General features: G+C 37.3%; 1 protein-coding gene across 4 annotated transcripts in view; it reads left to right on the top strand.

Moving 5' to 3' along the window:
• Positions 1-23392: 23392 nt before the first annotated feature.
• The window catches only part of LOC130905963 (myosin light chain 4-like), a 44237-nt gene continuing 41534 nt past the window's right edge, over positions 23393-26095 (top strand). For 2 of the 4 annotated variants that reach the window (XR_009061179.1, XM_057819790.1), the window contains exons 1-2: positions 23436-23548; positions 25304-25405. The gene's annotated coding sequence lies outside the window, so the exon portion shown is untranslated. Of the gene's footprint in view, positions 23549-25303; positions 25406-26095 lie in introns of all 4 variants that reach the window. The other 2 variants (XR_009061180.1, XM_057819791.1) reach the window with 2 other exon arrangements.

The raw sequence follows: 26095 nt of genomic DNA, 5'->3' as shown, positions 1-26095 counted from the left end.
AGGCACCTGAATATGCATGTTTTACTTGATGCATTTCCACCAGCACAATTTGATGTAAACGAGACATGGACAAACTTAACGATGCATTCATTTTTAGCAGATTAAAGCAATGGCGTATTAACAGGTTTTGACAAAGAAAAAAAAAAATCAATCAGAATGCTGCAACTATTCCAGAGTTCTCACAATTACAAGGATAATTGACCTTATCAAAGCAGTCTTGAGGGAGAGGCAAATAAATGAATGTAAATTTGCCCCCAGCCCAAATAGATTGGACATCTAGCAGTGTCAGTGGCAGTCAATGAGTTTACATTGAGTGTAACAGTATTTGTAATTCGTCCCGTACCATCACGGTACAGGCATCACGGTTCGATACACGCAATCAGATGGCAAATACGTTTAAATAAAATTTTTAAAAAATTAAAAATCAGTGAGTTAGTGCTCTTTTACTCCAGAGGCCAGTAGAGGTAATGTGCCTAATCTAATAACTGACATTACGGGAAAAAGACAAACTAAACCAGATGAAGAATTTGTCCTTTATCACTAATAGGAAAGTTGTGGCGAAAGTATGGAGTGGGAACTATCAAAATTGTTAAAATACTTTTTTTTTTAAGTGTATTTATGTTTTCAAATCAGGAAATGTTAATTTTACTCTAGCCCTAGGCTGAAGTAATTGAAACGCTGAGTGAGTATTTTGGTCCTTTTACATGGTGACGCTGTGACACCAAAAAGCAACAATTGTGTTGCAGAATGGCCTCACCTTTATTTGGTGGCAGCGAAAACGGAAGGCGAAAATGCAAACCTTTAATTTTAGACGCCAAAGCAGAAGGATTCAATTGTGGGTCGTGCTCCGTAACCATATAAAAGGAAAGTTCTCGCGCTGAGGACGTCAGCACTCGGACAAGTCACTTTGGCCGTTAACAACAACAGCAAACATGGCGGAAAGTCAGCTATAATTTACTGTTTCGATAATATTTTTAATAAAAAAATGTTTATTGTTTGGATTTTTGTGCCTTTTGGAGTAAAAGAAAAATGCCATTGCTTGAAGTGGACAGCTGTGTTGTCTTCTGGGCTGAGGAGGTTGTTGGTGTCAAGGAAGTGAATCATTGGCTGTTGCCTTGTAAATCTGGAGATAGAACCATATGAATGCAAACATAACATTTGTAGTATTCTCAGAGTGTTACCATGTAAACAACCCCTTTATTTTTGCACTATTTTAAGAGATGCTTTTTCAGTTTTGGAATTATTTGCACATTTTATTTTAGCCAACATAAAAATATATCTTATGGGCGAGTGTATGTTTGATTGTAATTGTTAACAGTTAACTGTGTGTAATCCAACACTGAAAATGGTAGAATCTTATTTTTATAAAGTTACCAAGGTTGCCAGCTGGCGAGTGCTTCCTGACTTTAACTTTACCCTCAGTCAATCCAGTCAAAAAAGGGCGTGTTGCCTGTTTTTGTTCATAAAATGTCAATTCAAGAATGTTCAAACAATAAAAAAAAAAAATGATTCACAAATTCGATGTTTTATATTTATTTTGCTCTTTGATAAGAGCTGCTTTTTAGTTTTGGCAAGTAAAACAAATGTTTAACTTTCAAATGCTGTAATTAAAAACAAAACTTTTTCTCCCCGTGTTGTTCCGAACAATGACCCCTGTACCGAGATACGTACCGAACCACGAGTGTACCATTACATCCCAAGTTAACATTATTGTAACATTATGACAACATATCACAACATTTGTTACAAATATGACAATCATATTCAATGTTGTTAATAACTGAGTTAGAGTATTACGGCGTTTCTAACGGCGTTATTTTTTGTCAATAGTTGACTAATTTTCCCATCTTCGCAACGCCGTTGTGACGCCATTGCAAATGTGGTGATGATTGGCTGGGTGGCTCGGGGCGTTAGCATATCATTCCCGTTCTCATTAGCATTTAGAGTGGTGAGCATCATAGACACTCGGGCAACTATTTTTTATTTTTTTTATTTTTTTAAACACACAGTTCAAGGTGTCCAGGTGGGTTACGATGAATTGAAAATATTAATTGACATTATCCTCATCAAGTTGGTTTTGTCCTTGTGGACGCTACAATAGTATATCGTATTTTTCGGACTATAAGTCGCACCTGAGTATAAGTCACACCAGCCATAAAATGCCCAACGAAGACGAAGAAACCCTACATAAGTCGCACCGGAGTATAAGTCGCATTTTTGGGGGAAATTTACTTGATAAAATCCAACACATAGATATGTCAAAAATAGTCACTTGCCCTAAACTTTAATGACCTATCCATTAACCTAGGGTGATGTTTTTTTTAATCGGAACAACTAGAGAAAAGACAGGAGAGTCAGGAGAGTGACAGCCTCACCTGCATATTGAAGAATATATCCATTTATATTACGGGTGTGAGGATGCGCACAAGTCACGGTCGAGTACGTACCTTGGTAGAAGTAAAAAGTGACGTACGTGTTTTTTTTTTTTAAATGAAAAAATGAGTTCAAATCAATCAGTAAATATAAACATTTTTGTAAAAAATGTCATAGAATGTATTACGCAATAACGTGTAGAACATTTAAAGTAACGTTGTTTACTTCGCTGAGTAACTACTCTTACATTAAGGTAACTGAGTTACTAGCTCAGTTTTTGGGAGAAGTAATTTTTAACTGAAACTAATTACTTTTTTTAAGTAAGATTTACAACACTGATCATGTTAAATGTGTCAGATATCACTATGGTCAAAACATAAAATCAAAATCAATAATTAACCCATTTTCAAACTAATTCTACTGTTGCTTCTCATCATAAAAGTGACGCAATATTAACAATTAGTTCTTGTTTTTTTATGCTATGCATCAACTTATGAAATCTGTTACTTTAAATTGAACTCTGACTTTAGTAACAAAGATGGGAGAGGAATAATTCAAATAGCTCTGTCTGGTGACATTAACAATCCAGCAAATTTACTCTTATTTTATGCTGCTTCATCTTGCAGAAGTGTACTTAATGTGCTGATCCATTAGCTAGCCCCCACATTCCAATGTCTTATTAGCATTTTTGAGATGGCATCTTCAGCCTTGTGCATTATGTATAGCCCACATCTCAGTGATATGCACCCTCTGGGTTCCTTCACTGTATATTCTTTGTATTTTTAATGCTCTCCCCAAGAATCTCATTTTCTCGCTAGGACTCATTTAGGCAGCACGATTCACATTGCACATTCCGACATAGCTCTAACACCGACTCCGTAAATTGGTACTGTGGCTCCGGGGTTTTGAATTTGATGGCTGACTTTGGACTTTTCGGTGATGAGGTGAGGCTAACTTCTACACCTTCTTTTCTTTCGGCGAAGTTTTGGAAAGAAATCACAGTTCAAGCGGTTGAAGTCGTACTTTGTGTTATGATTAAGAAGTAATCTCACGAGTGAATGTTGATTACATTGAATATTGTGTTCTGAAAGTGAAACAAACAATTGCTGTGTGGACACGGTGAGATGAGTTTTATTAGTGCAACCTGCTCGCAATGAGCATCTGAAAGTTCTTGGTAGATAAAAACTTTTTTTGTGCTCGTAGCGGGGCCAGCTCAACGCATGGGTAAGAGGGGCAGTGCTCCCTCAAATATCTTGCCCCCTCAAATAAAAATTTTAGAAGTTTAGAAAGCACATTTTTATTACTCACAAAATTAATATATTAACAATTGACAGATGAATCTGCACTCAATATACAATCACTCCGTATACAAAATCTGCACATGGCTCCTTAATATGGTAATTTATATACATAACTTTGGCTGTGATAGGCATGAGTTGACACTTCCGCGAATGATAATATTATGATGATATGATGATAATGATAATGATAGCCGTCCAATTCTTTCAAACTGGGAGGAGTGACTTGCCAGTGAAAAGTGACCAATAAATTCAGATCCATGTCCTGGAATAGTTCCAAATGTCATCAAAATGCATCATTTTAACCCCTTCAGATGTGCATGTTCTAAATCTTCGCTGGTTTTTACTCAAACACAAGAACAAAGTGCATATTTTTTGGTCGGGGATATTTCATGCTTTTATTGGTTATTTTTAATGTTAATGTGTTTTTGATATGAAATGACCACGCGTTTGCCCTTTTTTAAGCATTTTGTCTCAGCCGTTTTCACAGAGCTAAAAATGGCAAAGAGGGCGTGCTAAACCTCATAATTTGATTTCAATGGGTAAAGTTTCATTTAATCATCTCCCAGAAGTGGCAATAAAGCATACCTGTCAAGTTGTACAGTTTCGGCGTAATTTGTTCAAGTGAGCATTGTTTTTTAAATGTTTAAGCGGTACGTTCAAAATCTGTTCGTTTTTCATGCATTACGTTTATATTTCTCCATTCGGATTATGTCACCCTTTCGGCAATGAGACAATGTGCGTTACTATGTTGGTTGAATGACGAGAGAAAATTCAGAAACACGGAGAAAGAACAGCGGGAGTGGGAAGGAGGGAAGAGTGTTGTGACGCTGTTGCAAATGCAACACTAGATATCATATGTGTATAGAAGTAGATGCGAAATGACAGACTCGGCGGCGTTAGTAAACAGCCACCATCTTAAAGACTTCTCAGAAAGGCTCTGATGTAGTGAACCTTCCTATTGAGTCTATGTAACTTTTTATCTAAAATACTCCTAAATCGGCAAAATCTTGACTTGAATCTATCTTTAAATGACGAAAGTTTTAAAACTCTCACATGTCGAAAGTAGACAGAAGGGAACTAATGCAAAAAGGGAAGCAATTTTAACAACTTTAACAGATGATTCACAGTACATGACTTCCAAACATAGCAAAAAATGTTTGTTTTTTTTTTAAATGGGAAAAAACCCATGAAAGGTAAAACCAATTACTTTGCAAAGTAACTACTTACTCTTACATTCAGGTAACTGAGTTACTAACTCAATTACTGTTTGGTAGATGTCATTTGTAACTGTAATTAATTTTTTAAAGTAAGATCAACAACACTGGTCATACACATACAGTCTGCAGAATGAAAAGTGACTCTAAGCGGAGATTTTATTCTGCCAATTTGTTGCCGAACACAATTTGCCTGCAACTATTGCTGATCACTTCTCAGAATTGGCAAAAAAAAAAAAAAAGTTCCCTGACTCAAAGATTGCATCAGCAAGTTATTTTTATCAGTTGACCTTTTTAACATACAGTTGGACACACAATCGAACTACCTTCAAGTCAAACTGATTTGTGAGCTGAAGTGCCATGAAGTGCAGCCATCAAAAGACATGATACAAATTGCCAAAAGTGCAACATACAATTATAACAAAAGTCACTGTTAAATTTTAGTAATCATGATGTAGCTAAAGATATTGTTCTTTGATTGCACCAGGTTATATGTGACAATATTTTGAATAAATTCATATTTTAAAAATTGAGTTTTATTTTTGTTTCATATTGCGTGCTATATAAAACGTTGTAAGATTAGTCACCAATTTGTAAGGGCATACGTCACTATTTGTAAGATTGCCAATGGCCACGGGTTGACAGGTATGCAATAGCAACTAAATTCAGTTTATTGGTTTGGAGACGCGAACGCATCATGTCCTTCAGCAGCATGCTCAGGTCTGAAGGAGTTAAGTAAAACTACTATTATTCTCAAGCGATTTTCAGAATCCCTAGCAGCACCCGTGGCTCTATATTATGATTGACATGTCAACCGACCACTGAGCAGTGTCGTGTAGACTGTTTAATGACTAAAAAGGCTAAAGACGTCTAGTCAGAGGCATTGTCAGGTCTCATTTAAAGTGCCCTGCTATTTTAATTCCCCTATTTGTCAAAATAAACAATTACAACAAAGATCAAAATCCACCAGTGATACAGCTAATAACTTGCCATGTAACTCAGTGTTTCAGTCTGCCACATCTGCGCCACTGAGTGACGTGTTAATGAGGTTCACGCATGCCCTGTCCCATTTCCTCCTATCATCTCACTCAAGACATTTTGACAGCAGGCAATTAGGGGTGAACAAACACAGCAGCAAAGGGCCGGGCAGGGTTTGGATTGATCTGTTTCCGAGTGTTTGGATGGGTGGGAATCTGATTGGCAAGCATGCTGAAATTAAGCTTGGCCCACACAAAATTCAAACACTCATCTTGACTTTTAGGACTTTGAGTCACAAAATCGTTTTGTAATATACAGTGTGTGCTAACTCACTGGATATTTTTCATTGGGTGTGCAGGCAAATTGGAATTAAAGCCAGTCTGTCATTTACAAAGATACTACAATGGGTTTTCACGTAACCCACATAGGTTAGGTTGCAGGATAGCAGGACTATGACGACACAATGAGATCCAAATGGAGGCACCTTTTTGTTATATAGCCCAATTGGCAAGTTCCCTAGGGCTTTATCATATAGTGCACCAAATTCTTAACTCTTAATACAGTAAATGATTATTTTTGCTAATTATAACAATAAAAAATTAAAAACTTTATTCAAATATGCTTACTACGCATACAGTGGGGCAAATAAATATTTAGTCAAACACCAATTGTGCAAGTTCTCCTACTTGAAAAGATGAGAGAGGTCTGTAATTGTCAACATGGGTAAACCTCAACCATGAGAGACAGAATGTGGAAAAAAAAACAGAAAATCACATTGTTAGATTTTTTTTAAAAATTATTTCCAAATTAGAGTGGAAAATAAGTATTTGGTCACCTACAAACAAGCAAGATTTTTGGCTGTCAAAGAGGTCTAACTTCTTCGAATGATGCTCCACTCGTTACCTGTGGTAATGGCACCTGTTTTGACTCATTATTGGTATAAAAGACACCTGTCCACAATCTCAGTCAGTCAGAGTCCAAACCCCACTATGGCCAAGACCAAAGAGGTGTCGAAGGACACCAGAGACAAAATTGTAGACCTGCACCAGGCTGGGAAGACTGAATCTGCAATAGGTAAAATGCTTGGTGTAAAGAAATCAACTGTGGGAGCAATTTTTAGAAAATGGAAGACATACAAGACCACTGATGATCTCCCTCGATCTGGGGCTCCATGCAAGATCTCATCCCGTGGTGTCAAAATGATAACAAGAACGGTGAGCAAAAATCCCAGAACCACACGGTGGGGCCTAGTGAATGACCTACAGAGAGCTGGGACCACAGTAACAAAGGTAACACAATGTGCCGCCAGGGACTCAAATCCTGCACTGCCAGACGTGTCCTCCTGCTGAAGCCAGTACACGTCCAGAACCGTCTGCGGTACGCTAGAGAGCATTTGGATGATCCAGAAGAGGACTGGGAGAATGTATTATGGTCAGATGAAACCAAAATAGAACTTTTTGTTAGAAACACAGGTTCTCGCGTTTGCAGAAGAAAGAATACTGAATTGCATCTGAAGAACACCATACCCACTGTGAAGCATGGGAGTGGAAACATCATGCTTTGGGGCTGTTTTTCTGCAAAGGGACCAGGACGGCTGATCTGTCTAAAGGAAAGAATGAATGGGGCCATGTATCGAGAGATTTTGAGTGAAAATCTCCTTCCATCAGCAAGGGCATTGAAGATGAGACATGGCTGGGTCTTTCAGCATGACAATGATCCCAAACACACAGCCAGGGCAACAAAGGAGAGGCTTCGCAAGAAGCATTTCAAGGTCCTGGTGTGGCCTAGCCAGTGTCCAGATCTCAACCCCATAGAAAATCTGTGGAGGGAGTTGAAAGTCCGTGTTGCCCAACGACAGCCCCAAAACACCACTGCTCCAGAGGATATCTGCATGGAGGAATGGGCCAAAATACCAGCAACAGTATGTAAAAAGCTTGTGAAGAGTTACAGAAAACATTTGGCCTCCGTTATTGCCAACAAAGGGTACATAACAAAGTATTGAGAAGAACTTTTGGTATTGACCAAATACTTATTTTCCACCATGATTTGCAAATAAATTCTTAAAAATCAAACAATGCGATTTTCTGTTTTTTTTTTCCACATTCTGTCTCTCATGGTTGTGGTTTACCCATGTTGACAATTACAGGCCTCTCTAGTATTTTCAAGTGGGAGAACTTGCACAATTAGTGGTTGACTAAATACTTATTTGCCCCACTGTACATAAAAGCTTAAAATGATAATTCATCCTATCCAGTCAAAACGGATTGAACGTCTAGCGCCATCAGTGGCAGCCTGTAGCCCCTATTCACACACCTAAATTCACATGTAGGGTGATGCGGGATTTACTTGTGTCATGGCTTTCACATATGGAGAGATATCTCAGGAACGACGCGGGTTGGACACATTCACAGACTTGTCCCGTGTTGCTGACTCAGCGCTCTATGTGCGGGAGGGCTACTGGCATGATTTTATAACCCGGTTACGTCATTTTTGGTCGGCATCGGCTGTCACATTCTGTTGGTCAGATCATGTTTTGTTACAGAGCATTTCCTGGCGTCGTACCTGCAACAATTCAAGCTCGTCAAGACTGTATTTAAGCCCAGCCGATTTGAGAGAAGGGTGCCGAGATATTAACTTGCTGGGTGCCTTTCGACACCTTGTACTCGCGAATTTCGTGTATTTGCAGGCTTGTTCGTCTGCCGCCCTTGTTTTGAAATCCCCTACGTTGTGCTGGTATTTGGAATTCTTCGGTTCCTGTGGGCAAATCATATCACATTTTGTAATTGTCAATGATTGTCAATGATACCAATGATGATGACAATAAATATTTCATTCATTCATTCATTCATTCATTTGAGTGCAATTTGTTTTGTTGTCTTACCAGCTCTCTGCTTTCCGTTAGTATTATTAAACCAGTCGACCTACTGTCATGGACCTATTGTGCGATTCCCCCTTTTCCGCGGTTGCGTATATTTTTGTTTGTATTTGATAACGGAGGGAAGCGTTTAAAGGTTTGTTTTCTGCTTTGAGGTACAACCTTGTTTCCACAGTAGCAATTTAATTTCGTTATACTTTCAGTTTAATTTTGACATTTCCAGTTTGCCATGTTGATAATTGTGATGTTTGTTTACCGCTTTCTGTCTTACTGCAAAGAAAGAGGAAATGAACATCGGCCCACCATGATATTTACATCATCAGCCATTGTGCTGTTATCCAGGAATAATACTTTCACGCATGCCTCATCCCGGTTAAGTCCCGGACAAAATACTAAGACGCGACACGTTAAATGTCCGCATCATCTCCATGTCATTCGACCCGGGAAATTGCGTTCACACACAAGGGCTACCCGTTTTGATTTTAACGGTGTTCAGGTATATGTGAAAGGAGCTTGTGTGTTAAATGAGAGGCCTATAAAAGTTACAATGAAATGTGCTTACTACATGCACAAAAAGCTGAAAGTCTTAAATGATTAAATGAAGGAAAATGAAATAAATTCAACGCTGCTACACGCTCGTTCTAAAGTTGCTTTCCATTGATATCTAGCATCACATCGAGTACATTGCATTTGAGCCCCTGCCTGAGTAGTTTGGAGTTTAGCACAATATGTTTATAGCATGACCACTTCCTCTTTTTGTCATATTTTTTTCCCGCGATTTTCCACACGCCCTCTCTGCCAGTCGACGTTTGAAACAGCCAGGAGCGACTTTGCTGGGCTTTGTCGCCGCTTGAACTCGGCCCACTCGCCTGGCTCTCGCTTGATTCCACTTGTTGCACAAGAAAATAGTCTTATTTTAAGGAGCAGGAGAGATTGTAATAGCCTTGTAAAGAGCTTTACTAATTTTTGCGAGAACGAAGTAGTTTTTTGTTGTTGTTGTGAACTACAGTTCCACACAAACATATATCGAGATCTCATTTAGCTTAGCAATTGGAGGCGTGAGATTCATTTTTCGAGTGTCCCAAACTTCTAAGAAAGTGCATTTATATAGGTTTCTTAGGCCTTTATGTGTGTCTACGTCCATCAAACTGAATGCTATGATGACGCCAGCCTTCACTGCCGATGGGAACGCACCCTCCCATGGGCAGGGGCGGATCTAGAAAAAAATATTTATAGGGTGGTGAGTGAGAGGCAGGAACTTTTTGAGTTGTGGCAAATTTACCACGATGCTATAATACATAATTGAATTTTTAATAAATTTCACATTTTACACAATCGGTTTCAATTCACTTTAAGAAATAAAAAATGCTAATTAGTTTTTATGTGTATGACAATTTTGTTGATGAAAGATTTTTTTTTAAACCGGGATATTGAAAACATAATTGTGCATTTTGATTGAATTACATTCATTTGTGCTTAACTTTTTGATATACAGTACTATTGATCCACATCAACTAATTGTTACACGCCTTGCGGATCAGACCCTGCTCATGAGTTTCAGAATCTGCACCTTTCAAACTAAATTTCTCGAGCCTACGGGGTTGTAGAACCAATGCCAAGGCAAAGGGCATTAATCGGAAAAGAATGAAATAAAAGATTTTTTAAAAATTAAAAAATTAATTAATTACCGTATTGGCCCGATTATAAGACTGCCTTGATTATAAGACGGCCCCCTTTTTTTCAAGACTCAAGTTTGAAAAAAGACTTTTTGAACACCAAATGTTTATACAGAAAATAATTACAGTACATCTGAAACAAATGATTATAAAAATATATATTTGAGAGAAAAAGCATGTTATTTTGCCTTATTCAAATCTTAATATGTGAACATTTAAATATGTAAACTAGGGCTGTCAAACAATAAAAAATTTGAATCGAGTTAATCACAGCTTATTAATCGTAATTCAAACATCTATAAAATATGCCATATCTTTCTGTATATTATTGTTGGAATGGAAAGATAAGACACAAGACGGATATATACATTCAACATACTGTACATAAGTATTGTATTTGTTTATCATAACAATAAATCAACAAGATGGCATTAACATTAACATTCTTTTAAAGTGATCTATGCATTGTACTTCTTAAAAGATATATATTAGTACAAGTTATAAAAAAAATTATATTAACCCTTTAAGGTCTGGGCCTATTTTGTCTGATTTTGCATGCCTTTGAAGTTGCCTTTATATTTCAAAGAAAGAATTGTTTACGATGGCCTGGTTTGGTCCCTTTTTTTGTGACACCTTGAACTTCATGTCCAAATTATTGTTTCCTTCACTGATCAATTATAAATCATCATTTTGGGCCCAAAAAGACCAAAAATTCCAAAATCGTTTTGTCAAAATTTTTAATATTGATGTCCAATTGACAACCAAACATGCGTAACGAACCGTTTTGAAACTTTGTAATATTTATTCAACATGTTAGGATGAACATTCAACCAAAAAAATTTAGAATAAATAGTCTTATATTTGACAATTCAACATAAACAACAGGTATAGCCATAGGCGTTTTTTGCCTTTATACATGCTCCAGTCAAAACAGGTTATACACAGCAGACCTAACAGTGAAGAACAGTGAAAAAATATATACCATCTAACACAAAAAGTGTTTAGAGGCCATCTCTTTATGAGTTTAGGTATTGCGGCCCATCGCCTGATGAAAACTATGTACACACAATCAAGCTTCTTGAACACACATTTATATACACAAATTGAGAAGATTGATGTGGGAAAAAAATATATATATAACATTGGGGGGAAAAAAGCATTTTCAAAAATATTTACAATAAACAAGTTAAATTTTTTTCAGTCATGCCACTCCGAAAAGCAGTTTCGTCCTGGAATTAGACACGGCTACATCACACAGCTCACACTTCCATGGGGTGTCGGTCCTCTTTCCACCCTTCCATTTTCATTTCACTTTACTTTCATTGTCACTATAAATGTACATGAAAATAAGTCAGTATTTATGAAAATAATAAAGTATAAAATAAAAATATATACAGCAATAAATAATAATGGAAATCTATATGTATGACAACAGAAAGAATACCATAGCTGAATATGTGCTCCATCCCTAATCTTCATATAGAAAGAAGAACACCACAACTTATAAATTCCTGCCTGGGATACCCACAGTGCACGTACGACTTTGATCTGATATGCACATTTTATTATTATATACACAAACACACACTTATATTGCATCAAAATTAACTTTGTCTTGCAATATCAAAAGAAACTTTCAAAAGAAACGTTTTCAGCATGAAAAAAAAGAGTGAGTTGGTTTACCTCTGCTCGTCGATGGCGTCACCCACGTGTTCAAATCCGTCACTATCTTCACTCGAGGACTCTTCCGAAGAAGACGATGATGACGAATTTGGACCATCCTCTTCCTCAAGTTGATCAGAAGCACAATTGTTTGCGCTAAATTTAGTTTTCTGTTCATTGTCAAAGTCACACAAAGTCGCTGCTCGATCCAGCAGTATCCAACTGGCCGTCGCTCGCCACCTCGCTGCTTCAGAACACTCCTCCCTCTCGTTCGGTTGAACCTCGCACCGCAGTTATATTTATAAAAAAAAAAAAAACGCATTTTGTGCTTCCACTGTGACTTCGAAAGGGTTCGTTTGATTTGTGTTTTTTTCATGGAGCTTCCGTTTTGAAAAAGGACTAGAAATGATGGAAATATAGACATAAACAAATGATCCATGCAGCGTTTTAATGTTTTTTTGAGAGGACAATAAAACTATAAAACTTAAATGACAATATCTCACGTTCTAGTTGGCCGATTGACTTCAAATAATAACGAGAGTAAACCGCAACTTCCGCACTTTAAAACGAGACCAACCAACGGCATGTGGGTGACATAATTAAAACGTGAGGGCGCTTCAAAGACGACGTGCGCTGAGGACGCGCCGGCGCGTCCTTCGACTCTCAAGGGTTAAAACCTTTCTTAATGTTTTCGTTTTAATAAAATTTGTAAAATTTTCAATCAAAAAATAAACTAGTAGGTCGCCATTGTTGATGTCAATAATTACACAATTCTCATGGTCATAAAATCAGTCGCACCCAAGCGCCAGCAGAGGGCGACAAAACTCCAAAAAACACAAGTAACAAGTGCACATGACCCTGTGCTGTCATTTTAATCTGTTTGAGCGGGGCAGGTGAGTTAATTGCGTCAAATATTTTAACGTGATTAATTTAAAAAATTAATTACCGCCCGTTAATGCGAAAATTTTGACAGCCCTAATGTAAACTAAAGTGCAATCTAATTCGTAATTGAATGGCTTCTGGTTTTTGAAATATAAATAAACCAATATATTGTGATAAAAAAACAAAATTGCAATAACTGCACTAACCATCAAAGTGAAGTCTAACTGTAACTGTAGTCTTTAAACAAATCTGAATAAGGAAAAACATTGCAATAAAATAATGCAAACTGGTTAAACTAGTAGCTGAGATCTGTTATGACAGAACATCGCTTCAATGATATCTGGCGCCATCTAGCGTCGTGAATGGGGAGAGTAGCTGAGATCTGTCATAACAGAACATCGCTTCAATGATATATGGCGTCATCTAGCGTCGTGAATGGGTATAACGTCTAGACCGCGAATATAAAACGACCCTCGCCTTTTCAATCTTATTTCAATGCAAAACACACCTTCTTATATTCGGGCCAATACGGTATATGCATGTGTATTTTTCAGCTTTTCGTCTTTTATGCCAGGTGTTTCCAATATTAGGTTTTCACAATTTTCACATTTTCACAATATGTGCACCTATAAAAAATGTAAAAATCTAAAAAATCATTCCTATATGCATCCCTCTAATTCCATTATGTTACATAGTAATAAAAGGAAGCAAATATATACAGTATATAAGAGGCAGAAATAATACATAATAGTAACAACAACAAAAAAAAGAAGAAGAAATGTATGCTTTTCCAAGCATATCAATGGTCACAAATCATTTTTAAATGTCTTCCATATTTAATTTACTCAGTTGGTACGCTACGGTCCATTTATTTTCGAGAAAACTGCACACAAATGAGCACTAATAGTCTTCGTCATCCTTTCGTTTAATTACAGTATAACGTTAACATGCTGAGTGCAGTTCTCTCTCGCCCCTTCTTTATCAAGCCCGAGTCAATATCACCTTGGGGATGTGGTGCAAGCGGAGGTGGCTTGTATTTGCTTGATGTACGACTCGCCTGCATGGATTGTGACTGCCTTATCGCTCAATCACTCAGCAAGATGGAGACCCACACTCTGACGGCTGACGGACTATAATGACCCCCGCCCCAACCCCCTCAATTCCCAACATTCCCTCCACAAACCACAAATACACAACCTCTACTTGAGTGTGGGGCCCATAAAGGTAATCTAAGTTGCAGCTCCCGACTGTACCGCTACACTGATTGCCGCAAAATAAGGTAGACAGAACGGCACTTGCGATTTTACACATGAATCATCCTCCACAGATACAGTGCAGGAGTATCATGGTCCACAAGGTCAATTTGATTAAATTGCCCCTACAGACTCGAATTTAAATGCTCGTGTAATGAACCCTGGCCAATTTTTTTAATGCAGCATTCGTGAATTTGCCGAATTGTGAAAATTCTGGAGAGTCTGCAGTTAAGTATCTATTTGCTAATGTTTTTTTCAGTTTTAAGCTTTTTTTTTTTGTTTTGTTTTTTTTAAGCATAGGCACAGTAATGTATCCTCTAAATTCTAAAACCACTGCTTTGTGCATCATGCCGCTATGTTGAATTGAGGGGAGGAGCTTTATTCAAGCCATAGCTTTGTGGGAAGAATATAACCGTATTACTGCCATCTTGTGGCTTCTATAAAAAATGACAAACCCTTATGAGTGGAGGTCAATTACTCTATTCACTGCAGGGCAGTTGCTGTACTATCTCGAGTGGCTTTTTCTGTATACTGCAAATATCTTGAAAGAAAAAGCAAATTGAATATGTAAACACAGATGATTAGTAAAATAAGGACATTGTTTGAATTTTAATGAATTACCCAACTGTATTAGCTTTTTAGTGTTGCAACAAGACCATTTTTTGGTATCAGCCGATACTGTACCGATACCACTTTTTCTTTTAATACTAAATTTCTACATACTCACGTGAATGTCAAGTAATTATATCATGGCTTGGTCAAGCACTGCATAAAGCCTTAGTTATGCTTCTGCGTTGCGGTGACGTCGTAGCGACGATGTAGACCCTACTGCATTAATGAGCATTCAATAGTTATGCGGCAAGGAAACACGTTGCTCTGTAATTCACCGCCAAGCCACTAGAGGGGTGTGGCGTTGTGTTTTGGCGGCCTCTTGCTTCGTCTAGTTTTCTTCCGGTTACACAAAAATGCCAACGAAGATGGAACGCTCGAATGTGGATCTTCAGCTCATCAACATTGAACAACAAATGTTGATCATACTGTAATGTCCGTAACTAAGCACAGGTCCTTTAAGAGGCAATCAGACTCGGGAGTGGTGACGTAGCAGGAAGTGAGTGGAAGGAATGGGAGAAAGCGAAAGTTAGCGGTCGCATGTTGTGGCAGCCCGCTAGTATTTATTGTTTTTTATTGTTGCCACAATCAAGTGGGCAAAGCCATTATCGACTCCTCTACTTCTTCACCCCATCCAGGGCTTTTACAATATAAATGCTGAGGCACAGGCAACGCAGAAGACTATTGCGGAGGTGGTCTGTCCGACTGTTGATGCTGCACAGAGACTGGCAGTTTACGAATTCTAGCATCAGGTAGAAGCCAGCAAGCTGTGTTGTCCAGCGTTTTGTCCGATTTCTTTGCCGTGTCCAACAACCAGCCATTGGGAAGCCATAGCAGACTTCTGGCGGCTATGGAACTTCCCAAACTGCGTCAAAGCCTTGATGGTGAGCCGGTTATCATAAAGTTACTATCAAACAGTGTTGATGAAGCTTTATTTCAAGCATGCACAATAAATACAAATACAGTACAACTCAGACTAACTATTGATGTACCAAGTGTGTTAACTGTCTGTAGTTGAAAATTAAACATCAAAACTCTTTTGACACCAAACCTGTGCTTTATTCTTCATATACTTGAAGTGTAAAATGTAAATAAGTCAGACTCACAGCAAGCATATATACACAATAAATGATAAAGTGCACCAACCAAAAATATGACAAAGTGATGAAAAGCTGGCAGTTTTTGGCCGACTGTGTCACCGCTTCGTGTGGCCATTCGCTTCTGAAAACACACATACTTGTCTCGGAGGTTCTTCCATTTTTTTTAATGCAATCGCTAACCTCCAGCTCCCTATTTTCATCAATCTCCTTCCATGAATTGCCTGCCATTTGGCAATCTATATAATGTCTTGACGAGACATTGTAGAGGTTGTCGTACTTGCGGACTTCTTCCATGATACTCTCGTCGGTTTGGTCCATTTTTGCGTGTAGCCTAGCAATGTTTGAAAATGGCGTTGATTTCTAGCTGAACCGGAAACAAGTCTTTTGAGCGGACCGATCACAGCCCATTTGCGTCACCTCACCACGCGTTGACGTGACGCCCAGTCAGAATTTTGTAGAGGTGCACGTCAGGCTACAGCGAAGGGTTGTAAATCGGGTCTGCCTTGACTAAGTAGGTCTGCCGCAGAAGCATAATTTAGATTTAACTCGTCTGCCTCTGACGTCGTTAAACCAATCCTTTTGAAGTGGCAAGGCTAGAAACAAATGAAAGTTTGTTCGTTCATTCGCTGCCATCTTCCCAATTCAAATGGCTTGGACATCTGATAGTGATAAATTCGTTTAAATTCACAGCTGAAGGATAATTGGGTGCCAAATGGGTAGCTGGCGGCCATGTTGGGTTGGAGGACAGGCAGTAGGAAACCAGATCTCAGTACAATTTTTTTTATATCCACTGTAACTATGCTAAATGCATTGATTGTGAGGGCGCATTGCAATGCAAAGCTCCCAAATGTAATATACTGTATTCAATTTTTTTTATTTTTTTTTACATCCACTTTTTCAGTGCGACAAGCAGCCAACAATGGAATCACAGGAGTGCCAAAATTTTAAAAAATAAAGAATAAAGACCAATGAATGAATGAATAAATAAATGAAAATATATAATTATACAGTATACTGTATCATTGACTTTTACTTTTTTTCCATTTAAAAACACAAATATACCTTTTCTATTTCACTTGTCATTGTATTTGCTTTTGCGTTTGCATTTAACAAAATGAATGGCCTGTCATTCAAATAGCGTTGGGAGAGGCTTTCCAAACAGGAAAGGGTGAGTTATCGACGGCATTAAATTTGATAGTCTTGGTGACGGGGTAGTTTGCTGAGGCTCTCTAAGAATTTGTGAAAAGAATTTTCCCATATATACAGGTACAGATTTTCCCCTCCGTCGCTCGAACACGTCACTTTCCTTCAGCTAAACTAGGAGTAATCAGCTATCGACTACTATTTCTGTTTGGAAAGCCCCTCCCAAATACAATTTGATTGACAGACCATTCCTTTCAGTAAAAGCAAAGACAATGACAAGCGAAACAGAATAGGCAAAGGCAAGGAAAAATAACAGCTGTTTTTTTTTTTTTTTTTCCAATGACGAAAAGTAAAAGTCAATGAAAAAGTATACTTTTACATTTCAATTTATTTATTTATGCATTTAATTTCTCTTTACAATTATTTAATTATTCCATTTTTTAATTTCGGCATGCCTATGATTTCATAGCCAACACGCTTCAACTGTTGAACATTCATTCATTCATTCGCCGCTCCCAGTCAAAATGGATTAATCATCTAGTGCTGTCAACAAATGAGTTCCCTTTAAAGGCTCTATAGAAAAAAATCTGCTTAAACTTAGTATAAGTTTACTTACTTTTTGGTCACCTGTTTGTTTAGAATATAATCAAAATAAGCAAAAAAAAAAAAAAACAAAAAACAAAAAAAAAAACAATCTATTTAGGTTTACAGAGTTTGATTGAAACTTTTATCACACTTCCTTTTTGCCCAATCTGCTTATCATTGAAATGTCATGTAGTCGCTTGGTGACTGAATCTTAAATAAAATAAAAAGTAAAAAAAAAATGAATTTATTGTATGTCAGTTCTATTTTCAACAAAAGACATAGTGAAAAACATTCTGAATTTTTATCAAGTCCAGCCTAGGCGTTTGGCATCTGTCATCTTGATAATCATTTTTCCCATTTCAATCTAGTCTTCTCAGATCTTTAGATCTCAAACGAACTTGGAGTCCTTGGACAGTGTAATTGAAGAGTGGCTGCGTGACCTTAATTTAAGATCAATATCTCCTCCTTATGTTTACCCAGGAGGTCATGTGGTGGGCAAAATTGTTGGCTAAGTCGTTATACTTGTGTTGGGGAAAGATTCATTGATAAAATGCTGTGATGAAGGTTATATGGAATGCAGATGCGAGTGTACTAATAGGCTAACATTCCCACATGCAAAACGGTATTGTTGTTAGTAACCATGAGAATACATAATAGATGCAAGGAAAGATGAAAATGTACTTCCTGGCTTTTCGTTTATTCGCCCCTCTCAATCAAGATTGGATTGGACATCTTGCTGAGTCAATAGCAGTGAATGTGTTGAAGCAGGAACACTTTTGCCGTGCTACAGGGGAGTTTAAAATTCTCCCTCTGTAAATTTCTGTTGTGATTATGTAGTGAGAATACTGGGTGTGAAAAGGGGAATGAAAAGGGTGTCATTTGATAGAAGGGGAAATGGCACATTTTAGAAACAGTACTAACTACATTTGAATGCACATGTAAAATGACAACTATGTCAAAAAGTAGTCACTTTTGTATTCATGAACAAAAACACACCAACAGAAAAAGGGAGGGTAGGAAAAACATGGCGGGGCAGGGCTAATGAACAGGCAGTTCCACTGATGTGTTATATGCAGTGTTGTTAATCTTTAAAAAAGTAATTAATTACTTTAATTTTCCCAAAAAGTAATTGTTAGTAACTCAGTTACCTTAATGTAAGAGTAATTCATTACTCGGCAAAGGAACTGACGTTACTTTTCATGTTGTAAATGTTATTACATGATACATTCTATAACGTCTTTCACATCAAATATGTTTATATTAACTGATTGAATTGAACTGTGATTTTCATTCCAAAAAAATAAACAGAGGTCACACTTTTTACATACTTTTTACTTGCACCGAATCGTGACCCCCGTACTGAGGTACATACTGAACCGTGACTTGTGTGTGCTGTCACACCCCGAATACAGTGTATGTATAGAGCGAAAAACACAGACAAGACTGAAAAAGCAGTTTCTGCTCTTGCACTCCTCTATATATGAAATATATATATATATATACATATATATAAATGATATATAAATATATATGAAAAAGAAAATCTCGACCACTCCTTGATGTCTGCAATTTTTTTTCTTCATCGCGACCCTTGTTATATTACCATGTATTACCATAAAATCCCCAAAAAAATCCAGCTGTGGCCATTCACAGCTGTGTCTTGACACTCAGTGATACATGCTACATGTAGTTTTTGGATTGAAACAAGATAAGTACGCAATAATATCTTGTTAAAGTCATGGCATCTGTAATCCTGCTCTCGTGAGCTCTCACCTCCAAATAGGGTTTTGCTGGGTTTTTTTGTTTTTTTTTTTTAAATGCCCTCCTGTTCAAAAATGTTCTTCCCCCAGAAAATTGAAATTTTAAGCTTTCCACAATGATGTATAACACATGCATATCGGACAGTTTTGAAAGGTGGCCAAATTGGGGTTCTCAGAGAGGAACTTCAAGTCACCTGAGTGTTTTCCGCCATAGATATACAGTATATTTTTTTACTACACTGTATTTTTTAATATGCAGGTGAGGCTCTGAATTTCTTCCCTCTCCTATCTTTAGTTGTTTTGATTAAAAAAAAAAAATAAAAAATAAAAAAAAAATCACAAAAGGTTTATGGATACGTCATTCAAGAAAAGTGATTTTTTGGTAATAAAAAAAATATATATAAAAAATATCTACAAAGACAACGCCCACCTGGAAATGATAATGCATTCTCAACAGGAAACCAGTCCATTTTCAATAAATTTAACTTGCCAGAGTTTAAGATAACGCTCACCACGCTAAATGCTAACGCTAGCGAGAACGCGAATGCTATGCTAACGCTCTGAGCCACCTAGCATCGCGTTTTCAACAGCGTCACTACCCTCTTCCCATCTCCCCCGTCCCACTCTGCTCTCTGTGAATCTCAGACATCTCGCTTGTCATTCAACCAAATCGTAGTAACGCACCTTCACATCCTCAGTAACGGTAACGGTGTCGCAAAGATGGGAAAAGTAATTAATTAGATTACTCACTACTGACAAAAATAACGCCGTTATTAACAACACTGCTTACATGGAATTCATATTATATCTAATCACCTCTAAAATGTGGCTGATGACGTCAAATACCAGCTGAGTCCTTATTCATAGGCCCGACACAAGCAACTGCTGTAAATTCTACAAGGAGTACGTGTCTAAGCTAAGTTATTCATGAGTGTACCCTGTTTTACATTTTAGTCATTCGATACACAGAGATGCTGTGCCAACATCCTGGAGTTGCTCAACACCACCCATCTGTGAAGGCAGCAAAACCAGCATGTTCATCCCTTAGGGCAACCACCCACCCCCCAGGAGCCAGAACTGTCCTTTTCAGACACACCTAGGTTCCCCAACGAGGCCCCAAGAAACACGAGTAAGGAATCAACCACCCCAAACTCCCCTTTGCTGGAATCTCAGATGAACCAAATGCTTTTTCAGATCCCTTCATATCCAAGCACTGCCTGTGTCGATTGTTGCAGCAATTACCATGATCATGTTTTAATAAACTTAACCCAAAAAATATGCTAAAAACAAGCTTGCTACTACACGCTGAAGGCTCCCTTCTACTACCAAACTCGTAACTTACAGGCAACAAAGGCACCAATAAATCCATGTGCTGTGCGGTCATGCCCTGAACTGGCTAATTCTTAACTATGTATAATGTTGTAATTATTAATCAGGCCTAATGCAAAAGATAAAAAAATCAGGCTCCAAAGATATATGCGTATCCAAACCTAGAATATACCTACCAAATTCATTGTGATCTGTCCCTGAATAACAGAGGAATAGCTCATAATAATGTACACCACAACACCAACATAAATTGGGACTAAGAAAAAGAACGGCAAATTTCTTACATGTACTTAATAATGAAGTCTGAATTTGTTCAGCAAGGTGAAAGGACAGTAAAAAATATTTGACTGACCATGTTGCTGAACTCATAAGTACCTTTTTTTTTCTATCCGTTTTTATTTGAACTTAGTATAGCTGTCTGCATTCTGTGCTATTCTGAGGTATCCAGCATTTGAGGGCTAGTGGGGTGAGGCATTTCAAATCCCACCACTAAATCTCCAACTGATGTCTGCCATTCCCTTTGGACTGCTGCGAGTGGCTGCTTTCCACTGCACGCATGGCTGGAAGAGTGTGTTTTGAGGAGATCTTTGCGGTGTGTTTGTTTATATCTGTGTGACGAGGTGTACAGAGGGCCAGACTTTAATCCGGCAGATAACACCAGGAATGACTGCAAGCAGCCCAATGATCTGGTCCGAGCCGACACGGGTTAGCTACTGAGACAGCGGTTGTATTTCACTGATGGATCTGAAACGAGACTGACTTTAGGTAACCTTCTAAAATAGGAGCTCAAAGTCATGGTGACAATGCAAACTCAAGTTTAAAAGACTTAAAAGGTCAGCTATCAAGGTTTTTCTTTTTCCCTGACAGGGAGTTAGGTCTTATGTGTCCAAAACAAGTCAATGGTTTTCTCTTGGGAACGTGAGTGACCACAGGGGCACTGGAAGTCTCTTACAGCAGGGGGAGCTGAAGATCTATAGTTTTTCCCATTCAAAAACAGCCTTATCGCTTCAAATTTGTCGTGCTCACGCATTTTCTCCAAACAAGGCGTGCACAATGGCAGTCAACACCAATGCTGGATAGCTTACGTACTACAACTAGGCTACTACAAAGACGGTATTCTATTTAACCTACAGTGTGTGTGTGAGTCTTTGCATTGGAACTAAAAGCGCCCGTGTATTATAAGACAAAGCCACACAGCTAGACGGCACAATGACACGAACAAATTTGAAAACTAAAAGGTACAATAAACCTCGGTTTAACACCCCTTTTTCACAACACTAGAATAAATTGCACAAGAATATCCAACAGCGCTCTGCACTGTGGCAGCTCAACTAACAATAATATGGCTAAAATGCAGGAATGTCTTACCTATTTGACTACACTAAAGGTGGGTGTCTGCATTGCTGGGCTCAGGCGTCGGCAGTACGTTGCTCCCACTTGGGCCAGTGATTCCCCAGAATCATCTCAACGGTATAAATATGCAGCTGACTTTTCCTCGTTGAGCACTATTATAGAACTATCATCATAAAAATCTTCATTTTCAACTTCAAATGGAATATTAAAGAAAATTTCGCAGTTTTTGTAAAGAAAAAAAATGCAAATTTATTTTTGCGCCATGTTAACGCCTCATCCTTTAAGTGTCAACAGTTAACTTTTCCATTCCAATAGCGCCTAATTCAACTCGGGATTAAGCAAAGGTGTCAGGTGGTGAACATGTTATTAACAACAACAACAAAAAAATCAATATGTATCTTTTCTCCTCAAAGTTAAATACACTATTGTTTCAATATGTTTAATTGATTTGTTTATAACACACACACACACACACACAACAATCTACCAAACCACTTTTTTTCCCCCGTCCAAAATACCAAGGGGTGCTACAGCACCCCACTTCCTGCGCCACTGCATGACCACTCAAAAAAAATTATGGTAATTGAAATAAACCGTTCTTTGGTCAAACTTTTGAAATAATTTTTTCAAATTCGACTCAAATTTTCTGGACTGATCATGTTTCTGTGGACTGTCCAAAATGTTGGTGTGAAACATGACATCATTCAGTCAGCACCAAATTATTAACTCATTGGTTGTCATTGACGGTGTTAAATGTCTGATCCATTTGAACTGGTAGAAGTTTCTTTAAAATATAAAGAAAAAATTTTTGGGCTGTCAAACTATTAAAATTTTTAATCGAGTTCATCACAGCTTAAAAGTTAATCGTAACTAATTGCAATTCAACCCATCTCTAAAATATGCCATATTTTTCTGTAAATTATTGTCGGAATGGAAAGATAAGACACAAGGCAGATATATACATTCAACATACTGTACATAAGTACTGTATTTATTATAACAATAAATCCACAAGACGGCATTAACATTATTAACATTCTTTCTATTAAAGGGATGCAAGGATCGAAAGACTTCTTAGTTCTTAAAAAATAATAGTACAAGTTATAGTAATTTTATATTAAAACCCCTCTTGTCGTTTTAATAAGATTTGTAAAATGTTCAATAAAATCCCTGCCCTTCTTACACAGTGTCTTTAACTACATAAGGTAGTGATTGAAATAAACCACAAGGTGTCAATGGCGAGTTTTAAATTACCTAGAAATCAAGCCAATGAGTGTGTTTTGTCCCTCGACTGATGCCGTAGTTCCCTGTTTCCATTGTACTTCACGGTCATTTGAGTGCTGGCTTCACAACGTACGAGACCTCTGATAGTTTGTATATTGTTACTAAATATTGCCATCGAGTGTATTTGTTGGGCTAAACGAAATGTTTGAATAGAGTTTGACCAAAGTCTGAGTAAGTGTTATGTGTATTTTGCATAGCTATTTTGATTGGGAATGAACTTTTTTTTGTTGTTGTTGAGAGATAGGAATATTATTTTAGTTGTGCTTTCACTAAATGATACTTACAGTAAGTTTGTTGTGAAGGAGTTGGCGAAGCTTATGCCAATAAACGGCGCGGTCCAATGAACGCCTGTTTCCACTCGCCTTCTCTGCCTCTTAGCTCTCAATGTAGAAAAAAGGGCATCATTGTAAACTGTTTGAGGCAATGCATGAGCGGGTCATTTGCGCATGCGTTAAATGCGTCAAATATTTTAACATGATTAATTTAAAAAATTAACTACCACCCATTAACGCGAAAAATTTTGACAGCACGAAAAAAATTTATATTTTAGTAAATTCCTCAGAAACATGCTTTAGATAGCGTTACATTTACATTTTTAAACTAGCTTTATACATTTAAAGAAATAGTAGTTTTTGTACTTAAAAAACACTAAAAACTGAAGAAAATGAAAAACTGCAAACATTCAGGAAAAAAATGGCGGAAAAAAAATGCAAAAACCTAAAAAAATGAAGAACCAGGTGGAAAATGGATGGTGGGCCGCAATTGGCCTGCTGGCCAGACTTTGTGCTATTCTAATCCTGTAGGATCAAGATTTATAAAAAGACAGTGTTGTCTGCTTTCCATTGGATTCAATGTAAAATTCATATAGGGTATTTTTGACGCACTTATACATGTCTAGAGTATTAATATAAAAACCACAGTAAAATATATAAAGCTTAAAAATATAAATGGAACAATATCAAAAACATGTTTGAGGATTTACTGGAATAAGAAATGACAATTTTTCATTATGAAGATACTTCCAGAAAATGTTACCAGGTCATTTTTAACCCACTTAAGCATTTAAAGGTTAATAATTGCTTGTAATAACATCAGTTTGACAACATAATGGATGAATTTTATTTCCCATCCCTCAATTCAACAGAACTAGACCTTCTGTTGTATTATGTTATTTTTATCAGCCCCTATTCATATATCAAAGTTTTATTGAATATTTGTTCTATATATTGAATGTACGCAATATGTATATATAACAAAAACTTTTAAATTTTACTTGGAGGTGAGAGCATTACGAGGTTCTTCTATACTAACTTTAGCACAGAACTTGATAATAAGGACAAATGTTTGAATTAACTAAAAATGAAATGGGCTAATAGGCCAGTAATGCTATTGAATTGTTATAATGGGATGAATCTTCCAGGAAGCGCCTTGCACACACAACTGTGTAAACAGTTTAATCAAGACCATGTTTGAAGAATTACAGCTGGCGACGGCTCTGTCTGTTCCAATACTTCATTTGCTTGATTGCAGCAGACATCCATCTTTTCTGGTCTTCTCTTTGCCCTTACCCGCTTCTCACTCCCCTTTTATCTTGCCCACTGGTCCCAGTGCTAGAAATAGAAAGCTCACATGCGGGAATATGCTCAAGTAAGGACAGACAAAAATTGTAAAAACATACATTAATCAGATTACCCAACTCGTGTATGTAACTTTATTTTGACAAACATTTGCAATCCCAGAAACAAATCAAAGTTCAGCATTTTACCCATTGTGGTGAAAATTGGGTGTCAAACTAGCAACTACCCATTTGCAAGATGCCCTCACAAGACCTTTAAACCACATTGTCTATTGTATGGATTAAATGAATGTATAACAATTCTATATTTAGTCTAATGGGGAATCCCTTTGTGCATTTTATTTTGACAGTAATAAAAATAGCAGTGACTCGGGATTGAAAAAAGATGCACCGACCATCAGCGAGTGTTGGCATGTCAGCGGAGGTGACACCAGACAACAATTGTCATTACGGTATGTCCCCGGCCGAAGAGATAATAGTTTAGTTGTGCGGGCCCAGGAACATTACATTCATAGTCTTTGTGTCTGTGTAATGGCACAGATGGAGTATTTTTGTACTTACAATTTTAGAAACTCTTGATTTCCAGAAAAAAAAAAAAATTTAGTAGTCGATGTTTGGTTTGTCTACCAGAACTTTACATGCATGAATGCAATATGGAGGACTAATTTAAAACTGAATTTGATTTTCTCTTATGTTGCACCACCATTTGACCACTTATTTGAGCCACTTGTCAAAGAGCTAATGACGATGAAATTGTAGATTACTAGTTAATTGTGTGGAAAGTAGTCAGATTTACAAGACTAATTAAAAAGGATGGAAAAGCTCATGCAGCGTTCGATCCCAAGCAAATCAAAATTGTATTTTTTTTTTCTTTTTAATCATTGCTAAAACAGTTCACAAAAACATTTTTTTGTTTGTTTGTTTCAAAAACTCTTCGTTTTATTTGATTCATTTATTTTACGAAAAGAAGCTTAATTTGTATGCACATTGCTTCACTTTTATGGTGAGCAGTGTTGGGCACGTTACTTTAAAAACGTAATTAGTTATAGTTACACACTACTTCTTCCAAAAAGTAACTGAGTTAGTAACTGAATTACTCTATAGTAAAAGTGACTAGTTACCAGGGAAAGTAACTATTTCCG

This window comes from Corythoichthys intestinalis, chromosome 17 (assembly GCF_030265065.1).
Source record: "Corythoichthys intestinalis isolate RoL2023-P3 chromosome 17, ASM3026506v1, whole genome shotgun sequence".
Taxonomy (NCBI): Eukaryota; Metazoa; Chordata; class Actinopteri; order Syngnathiformes; family Syngnathidae; genus Corythoichthys; species Corythoichthys intestinalis.
This window is presented reverse-complemented; position numbering and strand designations above follow the sequence as displayed.